General features: G+C 33.1%; 1 pseudogene across 1 annotated transcript; it reads left to right on the forward strand.

Annotated features, from left to right (window-relative positions):
- Positions 1–4799: 4799 nt before the first annotated feature.
- On the forward strand, positions 4800–6166 carry LOC146945200 (ferritin-like catalase Nec2; annotated as a pseudogene). The gene is made up of 3 exons (XR_015028162.1): positions 4800–5270; positions 5386–5611; positions 5696–6166. The product of XR_015028162.1 is annotated as a ferritin-like catalase Nec2 (transcript).
- Positions 6167–9634: the final 3468 nt, after the last annotated feature.

Raw genomic sequence — 9634 nt, forward strand, 5'->3', positions numbered from 1 at the left:
CATGGGTGCGTACAGTACGCGTACAGTACGTGTACCAGTACCCGCGCAGTACCCGGTACGGGTACGTTTAGCAAAACGGAGTACCCGTGCTTCAGAGAATAAAACAGATAGGGTTAGGAACCAAATTATAGGAACAGACCGATTTCATATTCAGTTTCAAGCCTGAAATATAAACGTGGTAGCTATATTTGTAGGAAGATCAGTACATTAGGAAGGAACTTAATATAATGGCAACATTGAAACTGTCATCATGGTTAACGATACCATGTGAGTGGATTGGATGAGTGGAAAACTAGTTTGAATAATGCTACAAAATAGGAGTAATTAGTTTCATGGTTTAGAAACCAAAGAGTACTTAAGGCTTGCTAAATCCATTGACGTGAAATAGAATTTATAAATAAAATCTTGACTTAAGAGAATATATAAATAAAATTTTGACTTAATATAGACTTTATTCATCAAATATGTAATCAAATAAAAAATGACTAAATTATTATTGTCTCCTCAAATTAATTAATGACAATGAGATAGATGGAATAAAATTCTAGTTAATTAATTAACAAAAGTAGGGAACATCAAGATTTTTCTTAAATTTTCCACACATAAAATCAATAGCTAAACATCTAAATGACCAATCAAGAAAACTGTTTAGAAGAACATATGTAAAATATCGGGATGTTACAAACCCGAGTGAAGCTAGATTGGGCTTTATCCCAATCCAGAACAGTAGACCCCCAAGCTATATGACCTATAGGTTGAGGTAGTAGCTTGATAAAGCTCTCTCTCTTCCGCCTTAGAGGTCACAGACTCGGTTCGACGCCGTGGCTTTCGGGCACTTAGTGATGACAAATTATTTTAGACCTCACCCCTAACACTTAAAAATACGATGTTTAAACTCTAACAGAAATAAACTCGGGCACTTTAATTTTGAAACATATTGCCTTTGGATTTTTATTTTTTTGGAGTACTAGGAGCTGTTATTATTAATAATTGCAACTATCGTCCCCGTGAGTTTAGTTCAGTTGGTAGGAATAATGCATAATATATGCAAGGTTTGGGGTTCGAATACGAATCCAGACACCACAAAAAAATTGCAACTATCACATGTGGGATTTAGATCATGTCTCTGAATTTGATTATATAACACATAGATAATAAGGTGATACAATTGATTGATATATTGGGTGAAAACATTACAAGTCCGCAAATATTTTTTTTTTCTTTCGATGTTCAATTAAGGATTAAAGTGTCCTAGTTTACTTTGTGAAAGATTAATGGTTTAACCTCCCTTCTTTCCTCTTGTGCCCTACCAACAGATCCCTACGGCCCTTTCATGGAAACTGTATATCCTCCCTTCTTTCCCCCACATTTTCAATTGTTTTACCTCACTATTAACCTTTTGTTCCACACCCACCTGTAAAACTATAATCAGTGGCGGAGCCACGTTACACCCAGGGGATTCAAGTGAACCCCCTCACTGTTAACTTTATACCAATTTTCCATGTTATTTTATTCTTGAACCCCCTCAACACTTATGTCTTGCACCACTATCTCATAGAAATTAGAAAGTTTGCGCCTAGCTATGCATGTATGCAGCTCATTGACAATATTACTTTTTAATAAGCCCGATGATAGCAAGCTGTGCAACTTAGTCAATTAAAACCAATATATATCAGTAAAAATGGTATGGACAAGATTTTGGTTAAGGTTTTAGTGGAATTTATAACATAAAGTTATAATTGATCATTAGCAAGGGAATAATAGAGGAAAAATTGTAAGGTATGTTAATTTTTATTAAACAATTTATATTAAATCTTTAGCAACATATCATTAATTATGCTATGATTTTTAGCACTTTGTGCTAAATCTTATGATGATAAAAAAAAAACATAATTCTTTTTTTTTCTCTTTTAGAGGTTAAATTTGCAAAACAATATTAGTTATCAACAATTTTTTTTTAAGGAAGTTATCAATAAATTTAATAATACTACCAACTTTTTCAATTTATATTTTTAGGTCAATAAGATCTTATATTTAGAGACGATAAAAAAATTACACCCATGTATTTAAGAATATGCGACATTCCAAAAACAAATTTGACTGAAACTAAAAGACATATGGTCAACATAGATAATGAGTTGACTATTTAGTGTTTCATAGAACGAAATCACGTTGAGGACAATTGTCGAGTATGCATGTAATATTTTGCATTTAATATATATTTTTGAATATGTATATATATATATGTGTGTGTGTGTGTGTATATATATGTGTGTGTGTGTGTGTGTGTGTGTGTGTAACTATTGATTATAGTTCAAAAGTCTGAACCCCCTGACTCAGGGTCCTGGCTACGCCACTGACTATAATTTTCACATTTATTACTCGGCACAGACGCACCATCACCCACCAACATGTCAATTTCATTATCTCTCCTAATTTATTTGTTTGCATCTTGATGGATATATTAATCATGTAACTCCTTAACTAATAAATCAATAATTGGAACATCTTCTTGCAAGCATACAAGTTTTGTATTTACTGGTACTATATCCTCCTCATATTCCACCAAACAAGCATCATCAGCAATACTGAACTCAAGATCCTCCACCATTATATTAGAGAGTATTTTCACATCCACAACAATATCCTCAACCCCATTTATCTTACATAATTATGTAATTGAAACCTAAAGACGAGCATAATCAAAACTTTCTAGATTAGTGGTGCAGTCATCAATATGTAACAACCGTCCTTTTTTCTAAACAAGTTCCATAAAAAACATGACATTCCAAACATGCAATGACATTTCGTAACAATGCACCCACACTCTTCTATCGTAAACAAAATCCACATCCTTTGACCAAGCTCGATAAACATACAAAAAGTATCGGAAAAATTTCACTGCTTACCATCCCTTCATCCTTCTCTGAATGATTCAAGAACACCTTATCTCCCCCCAAAGGCACAATTGAAATTTTTTCAAACCTAACGTCTTATATTTTTGTTGTAAAAGTGGAACACACACTTAACGACACACCTTCGCCTCCGTAAGTTTACAAGCTCATTCGACATCCTCATGAGGAGACTCATATTTTCTAACGTCTACCACTGGTCCACCTTATCCTCCCTCTCATCCTCCTTTCATCCCTTGTTAGATAATGAGTCCTTAAACTACAAATAATTCCCCTCCTCTCCAACTTGTGTTACCCCCTCTTTCCTCACTGCCTTCACATCTCCCTCTCAGCCTCACTCCTGATTGTCTCCTTATTCACCCTATCCAACCCCCTCTTCGGACAAACCTCCCTTTCTTCCCAAATCATTCCATTCCCCTCACATCTTTTTCTCCCTCATCCAGCAAAAACCCCTCCTCCTTCCTATCCATTCCTCCCTTCTCAAGACCACCATTCACATCAATACGAGCCACTTTGGCAAACACCCAAAACTCCAACAAAAAAAAATGTTAAGAGGCTTGCTTAATTTCATAACATTCCACACCTTCTTGGTGATACATAAACATCCTCCATAAGTCCACACACCTCGAAAGACTTTCCAAATTCAACATATTGTAAATTTGCAAGTATTTTTAAAAATAAAAAGAAACCATATAATCTCTTACTGCGATGGTGCTTTCTGAGGCTTGCTTTAGTTGCTTACGGAACCGTGATTCATGCCTTCTACCATACATGCCCGCCTTTTGGGGACTCAAAATCACATGAGGCAGCTCCACAAATTCCAATACCAAAATCTTGATTAAAACCCTTGTTGTGATCACGTGAACACATATGTTGTGATCGCTTTATGCCTCCTTTTAATGCGTGATGCAAACCGATACCCTTTCCGAACCCTACGCCTCCTTGCCGAATAGAACCCTGAAACCTGAAATTTCCTTCCATTCCCGTCAGGTCGCTTTCCGACATCTTGATCTTACCTCAGCCCAATCTCCCCATTGTGTCACCCTGACAGGAGCCCCTCCTAAAGTGCCTTATCTCCAGTAAAAAAGATTACCGGTGTGGTTGTCCTAGGTGGTTCCAAAAGTCGTTGCATCTCTCTCTAGCTCTCTCTCTCTCTCTCTCTCTCTCTCTCTCACTCTCTCTCTCTCAAGTATTTTTCATTGATTTTTCTTACTAGGGTAGTTCCTATTTTTAGAGTTTTATTTTTTTAATTAAAAATTTGAATTTAATTATATAAAGCGCTAAAATAGTAAATAAAGTAGTTTAAATTAATAGTAAAATAGGAAAGGAAAAAGATAGCCCAAACTCGAGTTTTTTATATATATATAGTATAGATAAATTTTAGTTTTAAGTGAATAATATTTTTTTATCGGAATAATAATTTTATGTGATATTTAAAAATAAGCTTCTTTTTATAATTCATGTGATATTTAAAAATAAGCTTCTTTTTATAATTCACTTCCAAAATATTTTTCTAAGCAAATCAAGTATGCAAATAAAATAAAAAACTATTTTTTCCGATGTTCAATTAGGGATTAAAGTGTCCTACTTTACTTTGTGAAAGATTAATGGTTTTATTTTATATTTTATTATGAGCAAGCAAATTATATCTTGAATTTTTTGTCACGTACTAGAATAATAATGATACTTTTTGAATGATAATAATTTTATAATATATATTTTTTTGAACAACTAATCTTTTCTTATATATAATATAAAGTATTGATTTTCTTTTTATAAGTTAGACAATATTAATATTTTTTCCTTTTAAAAAAATAGTAATATTTTTTATAACCAAATAGGAAATTAAATAATAAAAAAATTCAGTAGTATAAATTATGACTATCTTTTAAAATAATAGTATGACCTATATCTTATAATTTGGAAAAAAATAGATATATTTAGGAATAAAGTTGTTTGTCAAGAAAAACATTATATTTTGAGACCCGATACAATGAACCAAAGATCTCTAAATTTGTATATAAGAGCATTATCATATAGTAATATACTCACCATCATCATAATCATAGGAAAAGGCCTAAGACATGGCAACACATTACATTTCCAATGTCACTATCTCCATTGTTGTTTTGCTTGCTTTCCTCATCGCAAATGTTATTGCAACCAAAGAAACAACATTATCAGACGTAGATCTTCTTGAATTTCCTCTTAACTTAGAGTACTTGGAGGCTGAATTCTTTTTATTTGGATCATTTGGTCATGGATTGGATGCAGTGGCTTCAGAGTGGCCAAACTAAAGGATCGTAAGATCAAGCAAATCATATTTGAATTTGGTTTACAAGAAGTTGGACATTTAAGGTTCTCTCTCTAATACTTTTTAAATCTTATAATTTGATCGTATATATTGTTTTATTATATATATCTTAAGAGTAAATTAACATTTTAAAGTAAATATTGTGTATCTTAATTGTAGGGCCATAAAAAGCACAGTGAAAGGGTTTTCTAGGCCTTTGCTAAATCTAAGCAAATCAACATTTGCCAAGGTTATTGACAAGGCCTTTGTAAAACCTCTACACCCTCCCTTTGATCCTTATGCAAATGATATCAACTTTTTGCTTGCATCTTATCTAATTCCTTATGTTGGCCTTACTGGATATGTTGGAACCAATCCACACCTCCAAAATGCTGCTTCCAGACAGGTATAGCCTCAAACACAACCTAAAAAAAATCATCATTTTCCAATTGCAATTATGTGATTAATCATGGTGCATGTATTTTATCAGTTAGTTGCAGGCCTTCTAGGAGTAGAGGCAGGCCAAGATGCAGTTATACGAACATTGTTATTCGAGCGTCGCGAATTGAAGGTGAAACCTTATGGAGTGAGTGTGGGAGAATTCACTGAACGCATTTCAACGCTTAGAGATATATTAGGAGACGGGGGTGTGAAAGACGTAGGAATTGATGAGACCTCAGGAAGCATTGGTAGTACCATCCTCGCAGGTGATGAATCTTCACTATCATATTCAAGGACTCCAGAAGAAATATTGAGGATTATATATGGAAGTGGTAATGAAAGTGTTCCTGGTGGCTTCTACCCTAAAGGAGGAAACGGTCGTATAGCAAGATCTTGCTTACATAAGGCATAATTAGAGTTATTAAGAATCAAATCTCTTACTATTGTTTCTATTGTAGGTTGTAAGACACCTATAAATAATATATTAAGCATTCAATATGATATAATCAATTTCTTATTATATATTAAAACTTGTTGCGATTTAGGACCAATGACAAGATTTGAAGTGACTTAGATTTCTTGCGTTCACACAACAAAAAAATTGTTAATTTGAGTAATCGTAATCAAATTAAGGTTGAACAACTCAATATTCATTACCAAAGTTAATTAAATGTGGACCATCTAATCATTTTATCATGTGATCATATCAAAATGCATGAGTTTGGGATTGTAGGAAATCTAGTTATGAATCTCAAACTTAATAGCCTCGCATACTTCAAGAACATCCTTAGCTACTACTTTTCGGTTACAATGTAAAATCACCTAATTTTTCCAATCATCGTTACTCACTGAATTTTCTGCTCCCACCGACAACGAAACACCATTGACTTTCTCAACTACACTAGATGAATTTATACTAGACCCTTTCTTCTTTTTACTACGTTTAAGAGACAGATGTAGTTCACGCCTACCTTTAATCGATAATCGTGCTAAACCTTCAATTTGATGATTGATACAGTATTTTTTTTCCCACCTTTTTGAGACAACTTTTTAACCTTACCCACTGATACCTCATCCTGATTGCCCATCTTAACTTCATACCGGACAAACTTCCCCTTGTGACTCAAATGTAAATCATGTAACCTCTGAACACTCCAAGGACATCTTCCCTCTATTTCCTTCCTATCAGGATGGAAATAATGAGCTTCATAAGACCGAGAACCTTTGCCCCTACGAACAGATCCCTTCAGCCCCTTCATGAAAACTGTATCCTCCCTTCTTTTGTAAACAATATCATAAAGATCGAGTTATTATATGAAATTAGAACACACTTACTTGGAAACCATGATTACTGGAATCGCCATATTTGAGACAAGAGTCTTCCTTTGCCTTTCGCATGCTTTGGAACTTAGGGTTTTCGATGGGGCAAACCACTAATGAGCAGAATTGTCAGAGTGATGGCAAAGGGGACCTAGCCTCTTTATTTATAACCTTGCAACCCTAGGCACCACGCATCATAGACCTAGTGTTTGGGCCTACACCATGTTTCTACACATATCAGATTAAGTGTCCAAAAGTCCATTATCTAATGATCACTTTTATTAGGCTTAAGCATCATCAAATGGATCACAACATCAGTCCATTTTTATTAAAATTTTTGAACAATTTTTTTACACGATTTTTTTAAGACAAGTTTAGAACACTATGAAGGGTTCATTTACTAAAATTTAGAACACTATGAACGGTTCCGATCGCCGACGCGAAGGTTTCGGCGACGGTTCCGATCGCGATTTACATTATCATGTTTTCGTCCCTCTCTCTTTCTACGTGGTTACTTCTTCTTCTTCTTCTCTCTCTCTCTCTCTCTCTCTCTCTCAAATACTGTCGGCGACGGTTCCGATATGAATATCAATTGCAATAGAGTTAAGATTGCTGAGTCATTTTATGAATATCAATTGCAATATGTGATAATTTTTGTTTCATTTTTTATGTTGATTTATTAGGTTTAGGTTTAGGTGTTGAAATATTACTTCTCTTCTCTTTCTATGTTGATTTATTAGGTTTAGGTGTTGAAATAGAGTTTAGATTGCTGAGTCATTTTATGAATATCAACTGCAATATGTGATAAATTTTGTTACATTCATATATGATAATTTTTGTTACATTTTTTTTAGGATGAGTTCATGTTTCACTGCATGAGGAGTTGCAGCTGCAAGTTTGCCCAACACAATTCATGACATTCGTGTGAAAAAAAATTTGTTTCAAAAGCTGATTGACTGGCTTGCAGCAAGTATGTCTTAATATTTGAAGTTAAATTTATTTTGAATGCTTTATTGTATTGTATGAAAGCTGATTATGTACTCACGTGTAGGAAAGCTCAAAGCTCCTGTGCTTATAAGCAATGACACTGAAGAGGAGGAGGAAAGATCTGGAGAGGAAGAGGAACAGTTGTCTATAGGTATGTGTTTACAGTGTTATACTAGTGCTAAGTTTAGTAATCCGTTTGCTAATTCACAACCTGACATATATATTGAGAAATGTTCGGTTAACGAGGAGCGTGCAACATCATCTGAAGAGCTGTTTTCGTCTGTCTCTCTCTCTCTCTCTCTCTCTCTCTTTCAACGTTGAAAGAGGTCGTTCCTTTCTCTCTCTCTCTCTCTCTCTCTCTCAAATTCCGCCGCGACGGTTCCGATCGCCGATTTATTAGGTTTAGTTTATGTTGAAATTGATGATTTATTAGGTTTAGGTGTTGATTTATCATTTTTCTTGTTTTGAATTGTGCAATTTAATATGCGTAATGTTAGGTATAGGTGTTTTTATTGTATATACTGATTTATATCAAATGTTGGGAGAAACTATTGATTTAACATTGCTGAATCGTTTTCTTTGTTTTGAATTCTGCAATTTAACCTGCTTAATGTTAGGTTTAGGTGTTTTACTGATATGATATACTAAAAATTCATATTTAGTTCATCTCTTGTCAACAAAATTTAAACTTTTGAAGAATAGAATTCTATATACTAATATGACTAAAAAAAATTCAAAATTTTCGAATCTTTCACACGAGTTTACTTAAAAGTAGAGAACAAAAGTGATGATAGAAAACTTGTAGAGCACCAAAGGTCATATAATTTTTTTTAGAAGAAATAAAAAATGTTGGATCAACTTATAAGGATCAAAAACATATTTAACTAAAAATTAAAAAGAAAAAAATTATCGTAAACAACATATTTAACCAAATTCTTTTTTTTTTTGAAGAAACATATTTAACCAAAAATTAAAAAGAAAAAAATTATCGCAGAAAAATATGATAAGAATAAAAGTGAACATTGTATTCGCCAAAAATAAAGTAAAAGAAGTCTATTTAACTAAAAATTAAAAAGAAAAAAATTATCGTAAACAACATATTTAACCAAATTCTTTTTTTTTTGAAGAAACATATTTAACCAAAAATTAAAAAGAAAAAAATTATCGCAGAAAAATATGATAAGAATAAAAGTGAACATTGTACTCGCCAAAAATAAAGTAAAAGAAGTCTGAAAAGTGGATGGTTTAAAAAAAATTAGGTGAGTCCCTCTTAGTGTTCTATTTGGTAATTCTTTTAGCATTGCCATTGAAACTTCATCTATTATATATCCATAGCTATAGTTCGATTTGCATGGGTGTGAAACTCCTATATGTTTCATTAGTTTCTTGTGAAGATCGTGTAGATCTCGTGTGACACTAATTGGTTATTTATGTATGAAAAAAGCACACATGCAATTATTACTTGCTAATAGTCACGAGAACACAACGTAGAAGTAAAGCACATGTAAATGTTGATGTGAGAGAAGGGCAACAAATTTGTGTGAATATTGGCAAAAGGATGTGAAATTTATATTCGATTGAACATTCTAATAAAAATCTCAAATTTTAGAATATGTTTACCTTGTTAAAATTAAAATATTTTCTATTTCTATTTTTTAAAATTGGTGTTAATTTTACTTTG

This window comes from Medicago sativa, chromosome 2 (genome assembly GCF_051527215.1).
Source record: "Medicago sativa cultivar Bolivia chromosome 2, Bolivia_mono, whole genome shotgun sequence".
NCBI classification, from domain to species: domain Eukaryota; kingdom Viridiplantae; phylum Streptophyta; class Magnoliopsida; order Fabales; family Fabaceae; genus Medicago; species Medicago sativa.